The sequence below is a fragment of the Eretmochelys imbricata genome, chromosome 14 (assembly GCF_965152235.1).
Source record: "Eretmochelys imbricata isolate rEreImb1 chromosome 14, rEreImb1.hap1, whole genome shotgun sequence".
In the NCBI taxonomy this organism is placed as follows: domain Eukaryota; kingdom Metazoa; phylum Chordata; order Testudines; family Cheloniidae; genus Eretmochelys; species Eretmochelys imbricata.
Genome location: NC_135585.1, coordinates 31,480,646 through 31,489,076, shown reverse-complemented (window position 1 = coordinate 31,489,076; position 8,431 = coordinate 31,480,646). Strand labels below are relative to the sequence as shown.

The window sequence follows — 8,431 nt, the reverse complement described above, 5'->3', positions numbered from 1 at the left end:
AGCCTAGATTGAACTAACAAGGTATTCTCCAGTCTAACCAAGTACAGTTCACCCGAAATCCTTGCAGCACTTTACAGCCAGGCAAGCTCGGACCCTTCTTTTAGGAGACATGCATACCGTCAGTTTGTCTCCGAGGGGAAGGATCCAGTATGTCTTTGCACACCGAGAGAGATCAGACCGATCCTTTGTCTTTATGCTTAAACACCACAGATGGACACACACACAGCCCCCTGCTGTAAGTTTCTTCCTGTAGATTTCCTTTTTTGTGGATTTTGCAATCTAATTTTGTACCTGGCTCAGTGTGCAAAGAGAAATCCAACATCAGGCACACAATACACGGATGGCCAGACGTGGAAGTAACCCAGTGATGCGCAGAGCATTCCCCGATATTCCAGAATTGCTCAGATGTAATGGTCACAAGAAATCACAGTCAGGCTTTTCCAGGGCTAGATTCTATAATACTCTTGTTACCAGCCCCCTTCCACTGCAGCCTCCTGTGCCTGTGTAAATGCATCGGGTTTGGTGCAGATCCAGTGTCTCTCACTGGTGCATTGCTAGCTGCTGACCGCACGCACACCGTTCAGATACGCGCAGTCTCCTCCTTCTCCTATCGGAAACCTGCAAGAGAGAAGCCAGGGAGCTGGTGTCAGGTAGGAGTTGGACATTTCCCATCAGTCACAGGCAGGGAGAGACGCTCTCGCACAGTGCAGGGAGCTGCTGCACTCACAGCCCCTCACGATTCCCCTTCCTGCACCTGCCACAGGCCCCAGCTAGAAAGGGGGCAGTGAGGCAGCAAGGCCAGGAAAGGTTCGAAGATCAACTGACCTCCATGGACTATTTATGATGGGTGGGTATTAACCCAGGTCCTACTCCCCCCACCCCCAGCTGGGTCTGGATGGGCCCCTGCAGGCCCAACCCACCCAAACTGCCCCGGGCGCAGGTTCCAGGTGACTCTCAGCGTGGCGAGGAGCAGCCGTAACGCCGCACAGAAGAGCTGGGTCCAGGGCTCCCTGGACAGTTTACATCAGCTCTCAGGCCAGAGGCCTGTCAGGACAGGCTGTATTGCAGGGGGCGGCTGGAGTGAAATGCCAGCAGCACAAACCCAGCAGCCATGGGGTGACCCCAGCCACTCACACAGAGCTTCCCGTGAGAGCTGGAGGCCAGCGCTTCCCACCTGGGAACAGGGTGGGGTCCAGGCCCACAGGCAAATCCTCCCCCATGGTCCCATCCTGGCTACTCACAGTAGTCATGTGCTGGGCTGGGAGGAGGCCCAGCACTACTCTTTGGGCAGGCCGGGATCTCCCTGCCCTCAGGCCACCAGCCTCTGGCTCGGGGTGAGATCTGTCCCAGAGAAGGGAGAACCCAGCTCACAGCCACCTGAGCAGATGGCTGTGGGTGGCTCCCCCACCAGCATCACCCCAGACGAGCTCTGAGGGGATGGCAATGATGCACCCAGAGCCTTCTGCTGGGGTGGGCGCCCGCAGGGTGGCAGATTTCAGGGTTAACACCCCACTGAGATGCCTGTTTACCCAGTTCCGGTAAATTGGCGTCACATTAGCTATCCTCCAGTCACCGGGTACAGAAGCGGATTTAAATGATAGGTTACAGACTACAGTGAGTAGTCCTGATATTTCACATTTGAGTTCCTGGTCCTGGTGACTTGTTACTGTTTAGTTTCTCAGTTTGTTCCAAAACCTCCTCTAATGACGCCTCCATCTGGGACAGTTCCTCAGATTTGTCACCTAAAAAGGACGGCTCAGGTTTGGGAATCTCCCTCACACGCTCAGCCACGAAGACTGCTGCAAAGAATTCATTTAGTTTCTCTGCAATGGCATGCTGCCAGCTGCGGTGTGGACAGACCCCAAACAGGCCGGCTAACAGATGGGCTCATGAGGCAATCACAAAGACAGACTGCTGCCGACATCAGGGCATCCTTGCTGGAATATGTGAAAATATCTGACTGGGATCAAACAACAGGTCATCAACTGACTTGTTTCCTAAGCCTCCTCTGGGCACATTTTCCAGCTTCCCATCAATCACAAAGGGCTTTTTTAAAAACACCATTCAGCTGTTAAGTACCTAAGACTGGCCACATGGGTCAGACCAATGGTCCATCTAGCCCAGTGTCCTGTCCTCCGATACTGGCCAGCGGTAGGTGCTTCCGAGGGAATGAACAGAACAGGGTCAGTATCGAGTGATCCATCCCATTCACACCCAGCTTCTGGCAGTCAGATGTATATGGACACTCAGAGCATGGGGTTGCATTCCTGACCATCCTGGCTGATAGGAACTGGTCGAGCTATCCTCTGTGAACTTATCTACTTCTTGTTTGAACAGAGTTATACTCTTGGCCTTCACAACATCCCCTGGCAACAAGCTCCACAGGTTGACTGTGTTGTGTGAAGAAATACTTCCTTTTGTTTGTGTCAGACCTGCTGCCTATTCATTTAATTGTGTGACCGCTAGGTCTTGCGTTACATGAAGGCGTAAGTAACACTTCCCTCTTCACTTTCTTGACCCCACTCATGATTCTATAGACCTCCTATATCCCCCCCTTAGTCATCTCCCCTCATATGGAAGCTGTTCCATATCTCTAATCATATGGAGATAGTTGAAACCCCCCATTATTATTGGGTTTTCTGCTTTTGTAGCCTCTCTAATCTCGGTGAATTTCACAGTCACCATCCTGGTCAGTAGTATATTCCTACTGCTAGATTCTTATTCTTCAAGTGTGGAATTCCTATTCTTTAGAGATGCTAGGATACAGTTGGGTTCGTTTACGATTTTTACTGTTCTTTACTCTATGCTTTCCTGGACATGTAGTACCACTCCCCCGCCCGCGTGACCTACTCTGCCGTTCTTTCAGCGCTGATGGTCTAGGGTCAAACCCTGCTATCGGATCAACTGGGGTTTGGTTATTTGATCCCACCCACATCCCACTGAAATCCCTCTTGGGATGTCGTCTGGGCCATCTCTACTGTACCCCACTTCTCATGGCAGCCCCAGGCACTCAGCATTTGTGACTATCAGGCATCTTTAACGCACGTGGCCCCACGAAAGCCAGACAGATCTGAAAGCTTTGGCCAGTCTCCCAGCAGACAACACTTGCTTCCACCCATCACTAATACACAGAGTACATAGCACTGACTGGTGCGTCGGCCTGAACTCGCTATCTCAGACGCCAGGGACCCAAAGCCCAGGGAATTCACAGAGGACTTACAGGTTGTTGAATTTGGTGCCATTGGCCCATTTTCAGAGCTGCCCAGGGTCCCTCCGGAGGCCAATCCAGTGGTCAAATCTGCCTTTATAGCGCCGCAGGAAAGCCTAAAAACAGCAGAGGGAGAGGTGGTGTCAGAGCACAGGATCTGTGCACCAGAGACTCACAGGGATACACTGAAGGGCTCTGTTTTCAGGGAACGGCTGGGGATTTTCGCCTCCCTCTTGCCCAGCTCTGGGTAATTCAGTATTAACTCTCCTATCCCAAACCTTGCCTTACAGAACAGCTGAGCTCCCCTCCCCATCACAGGGGAAGGGGAAGGAAAGAGCCCAGCTGATCTCAATAAGGGATGCTGGGAAGGGCCAGGGATGAGAGTAGAGCCACCAAATCCTCAGCCAGAAGGGGCCAGGGCTAAGAGGAGCCCCCCCATCCTCATCTGGCTACCCAAGAGCACTGGCTCTTCAAGTCAATCTGGGATCTCAGTACCTCTTTGGCCCCACACCACCCAGAAGACACTCATCCAGCCTTGCCCTCGAGAGGGGCGGTCTCCTTTTGAGAGGGCTGACAGTGAGTGATCCCTGCAGTCAGACACGGACACTAGAGGTGCCCCGGGCCAGCCAGCAAGGCCTGGCATTCAGCAACTGGAAGCTCATTTACTCAGAGCTGCTCCTCGAGCCCAGGTTCTCCTGCAGCAGCTGCTGAGCCAAGACCAGAACGTTGCAATTCGAGCATCTCTCACCATTTCCTGCTCACTGTTGATCTCAGCCAGGGAGGCGCTGAGCGCAGAGCAGTAGGTCAGGCTGCAGGTCCAGTTCCTTTCGGCCTCAGAGAAATAGTAGCATTTCCCTCGGTATCCGATCCAGTAACGGGCCCCGGTTCAGGTGACGGAAGCTTAGGTCTCCACACTGAGAATGAGACAGCGACACGTGGTGTGAGCGAGACCCGCCACCCACCAACGAGGAGAAAGAACATGGGGAGATCAGACCCTGTGCCCCAGGCTTCTGAGACACCTCGAACCAGGGTGGGTACTGAAAGGCCGTGAGGGAACCAGGAGGAGGACGCTGGGAATCCAGCCCCAGAGGGGAGTTATCTGACTCTGCTCTCCCTCTCTTGGGTTCACATTCAACAGGGATGCAGCTGACAAGCAGCTCGTGCCATGAAGCCCAGGACAGAGAGCTGGGTCCAAGCTCCGTGTTACAACATGGGGTGGGCAGAGAGCCACTGAGGGAGGGGACAGTTACCAGGGGGCCAGCAGGGGGGCAATAATTAATGGGTAGGAGATTAACTTCAACATGATTCGCCAGGTCTAGTACCCCAAGGAGTTCTGCTAGCCTGGACTGCTGCCCCCTCCCCCTGCTCTGCGCTTTGCTTCCCTGGAGAGGCAGGTTGAGATGAAGACGGGAACAAACTCCCTTCCCTTCAGGAAACCGAACGCCCACTGCCCGGCCTGTCCAGCGCAGCCAGCCAGGTTCACGGTCACCGTAAGCAGCTGCCATCTGCGCTCGCAGACACTGTCTGTGCAGGCGGGGACGTCAATAGCGCGACGAGACCCTGCCCTGCCGAGGTCACCAATGGGTGGGTTTCACGCTGCGTTAAGGGAGGTGTCCATACTGCGTTCCACGGCTCCTTTCAGTGACACGCCAGCACCTGCCCAGCACTGGGCACCACCCAGGGATGCAGGAAGGCCAGGCTGGCACCTCAGGGCGACACGCTGCAGGCAGAGGGCCCAGCTCATTGCTGCCCTGCACCGTCAATCACCCCCACTCTGCACGAGTATCAGTGACTGTGCCTGGGGCCCGGCAACAGTGACTTGGACCCAAAGGGCTCAGAGATGGGCTGGGGGGAGCTAATGTCAGTCCCAACACAGAGAGTGCCCAGGTGCAGGGGTCTGGGAGGGAGCAGGAGGGGGGTCTTGGAGGAACATCCCCCAGGAATCCTCTGTCCCAGGGGCAGAAGCCAGACAGGCCAGGAGGAAAGACTGACTGTGGTGGCTCCAGGGGGAATGGGATGTGCAGAGAGGGGGAAGGGAAGGGTGAGAACTCACCTGCCAGGACAATGATGAGAACTAAGAACATGATTGCGAGGGCGACTGCGAGCACAATTGTACATTTCTTGTAGTTACATCTCCTGCAGTTACGACGAGGGTCTGAAACAGAAAGACCCGTCAGGCAGGGCCACGAGGACACGTCTCCCCGACGGCACCAGGGCTGGAGCTGCCTTAGAACAGTGGTTCTCACCCACCGGTTCGTGTACCCCTGGGGGTAAGCAGAGGTCTTCCACGGGGCACATCAACTCATCGAGAGATTTGCCTCGTGTTACGACAGGCTACATAAAAAGCACTAAGTCAGTACAAGCTAAAATTTCATACAGACAATGACTCGTTTATACTGCTCGATAGACTATACACGGAAAGGTACAGCGTTTATAGTCCAGTTCATCTATTTCATAATTAAATACGCAACAATGAGAGAGTCAGCAATTTTTCCGGAATAGTGGCTGTGACACTTTTGTATTTTTATGTCCGATTTTGGAAGCAAGTTGTTTTTAAGTGAGATGAAACTTAGCAGAGTGCAAGACAAATCAGCCTCCTGACAGGGCGACAGTCATCTGGAAAGGTTGAGAACCACTGGACTCGAACATGCACCGTTCTGTCGATTGCTCCTTCCGTCAGACGCTCTGGGAGAGGAGCCCGGAGGGTCAGGCCGGCTGGGGCTGGCAGAACAGCCCCTCCTTCCCCTCAGCCCAGTGCCCTCCCCTGGGCACTCCCAGCCAGGCTGCCAGGAGGCCTGGTGAGCTCAGGGGCACAGAGATAAGGACCCGCATGTCCTGGTGGCAGTTGCGCCCCCACCATCCCCACCCCCATTCTGCCCCCTGCCGAGCACTGGCTGGGCCCACACTGCCGAGTGCCCCTGTCCCCGCACACTGGGGTCTCACACTGGCCACACGCAGCAGAAGGGGGGAGAACGAATCAGGCAGAGATGGGCCAGGGCTGTCACAGGGGGTCTGACACACCCAGCCCAGGAGGGCCCTGCACAGCCCCACGGCCACCGCTGTGTCTGCCAGACAGCAGCTGTGAGCCAGGGATCGGTGCCCTGAGAGCCCCTGGGGGTGATCCAGTCCCTGCTGCCCACAGACGGGGTGTTGCTGGGCACTGGCTGCTGCCACTGAGAGCCTGGCCCCATGTGGGGTAGCCTCAGTGTCTCTCTCCAGCCTGTCCCCAGGCAGCGACACCCCATTACCTGGCTCCCCTCCAGTCTCCAGGTGTCCATGGCCCTCAACAGGCCACTCCTGCAGCTGCTCTTCGCTCCCAGCAGGTCCAGCTGCTGGCCCCATCGTCTCTCTCAGCGACACTCGGGCCGCACACGCTGCTGGAGACGCTGGGCTGGGGTCGGCTCCTCTCTGTGACTGGGTCCGATTCAGCAGCAGCAAAGCCGAGCTGGGGTCCTGGCCCTGGCTCCCCGCACACCCTGCTCCAGACTCTCCGGCCGATCTGAAAGTCAAGAGGGACCCAGCAGGACAGGTCAGTGGGGGGTGGAGCACGATTTGTGGTTTCTCGTTCCCTGCCAGCAGCCCAACCCCCTGCCAGAGGTGGTGCCATGATGATTGAACCCCCTTAAAAGCCATCGGCCCCTCCACCCCCCAGGGCTTCAGAGACCTGATCTGCTACGGACCCCACCCGCCGTGCACCACCCCCGCGTGACAGGCACCCAGCTGGGGTTGACAGGAGGAAAAAACCCTCCCTCCCCACACATACCTCCCGCAATCGAGAGCAAGTCGAGAATCCTAACAGGAGTGGGGAGTTGGTGGGCGGGGGAGAGAACCAGGATGGATTGAGTAAAATCAAGGCAATTAAATCACCAAGTCCAACGCCTCAATTGAAATGATCAATTTTAATCAACTTTTCCATTTATACTTCAGTAATTTTCTAAGGCCAAGTGCCCACCCAGTGGGCGATAGAACCATTAAAACTTCATGTCCAAAACTTCCCCCATGGGGGGAGGGGCGGGGAAATTGTGGGAGTGGCCCTTTCCTTCCCCCTTGCAGGCAGGGGGAGGATGCCCGTGACGGTTGGGAGTACAGGGGTACAAGGTTGGGGGTAGAGGGAGCAACAGTGCGCTGATGACTAGCCCCCCAACTGGCTTGGAGCCATGGGAGGGAAAGGGCCCAGGTAGCTCCATGCTCCACACAGGTGCCCCATCCACAGCGAGCAGACAGGGGGTGGGGGGGGAGCCACCAGACAGGCCCAGCCCAAGGAGGGGGGACGGGGGGGCGCACCCCCAGCCAGAGGAGGGGGGGAAGGGGAATGGATGAGGGGGGACAGAGGGGCCCCCCCAGCCCGAGGAGAGAGGGTAGGGTAGGGGGGGAAAGGGGACAGAGGGGCCACCCAGCACTAGGGGAGGAGGTGGAAGGGGGACGGAGGGGCCCCCCGCCTGCCCCAGCCCGAGGGGAGGGGGGGAAGGGGGAGGGGGGATGGAGAGGCCGCACGCCTGAACCAGCCCAAGGAGAGGAGAAAAGGGGGAAGGGGGACAGAGGGCCCCCCCCCAGGCCGGAAAAGGGGGGAAGTGGGACAGAGGGGAACCCCCAAGACCGGGAAAGGGGGGAAAGGGGACAGAGGCCCCGCCCCAGCCAGGGAAAGGGGGGGAAGGGAGAGGAGGGACAGGGCCCCACCCCAGCCCGGGAAAGGGGGGAAGGGAGATAGAGAGCCCCCCCCCAGCAGGGGAAAGGGCAGGAAGGGAAAGGTGGGACACAGGGGCCCCCCAGGCCGGGAAAGGGGGGGAAGGGGGACAGAGGGCCCCCCCAGCCCGGGAAAGGTGGGGAATGGAAAGGGGGGACAGAGGGCCCCCCCAAGCCCGGGAAAGGGGGGAAGGGGGACACAGCCCCCCCCCCAGCCCGGGAAAGGGCGGGAAGGGAGGCAGAGGTCCCCCCCGCAGCCCGGGAAAGGGCGGGAAGGGAGAGAGAGGCCCACCCCAGCCCGGGAAAGGGAGGGGAAGGGAGATGAGGGACACAGGGCCCCCACCAGCCCGGGAAAGGGAGGGGAAGGGAGATGAGGGACACAGGGCCCCCACCAGCCCAGGAAAGGGGAGGAAGGGAGAGGGGGGACAGAGGGCCCCCCTCAGCCCGGGTAATGTGGGAAGGGGGACAAAGGGCCCCCCCAGCCGGGGAAAGGGGAGGAAGGGAGAGGGGGGACACAGAGCCACCCCAGCCCAGGAAATG

General features: G+C 57.6%; 1 pseudogene; it reads right to left on the bottom strand.

Annotated features, from left to right (window-relative positions):
- Positions 1-467: 467 nt before the first annotated feature.
- LOC144275012 (C-type lectin domain family 2 member B-like) lies at positions 468-6,638 on the bottom strand (annotated as a pseudogene).
- Between the last annotated feature and the right edge of the window lie 1,793 nt (positions 6,639-8,431).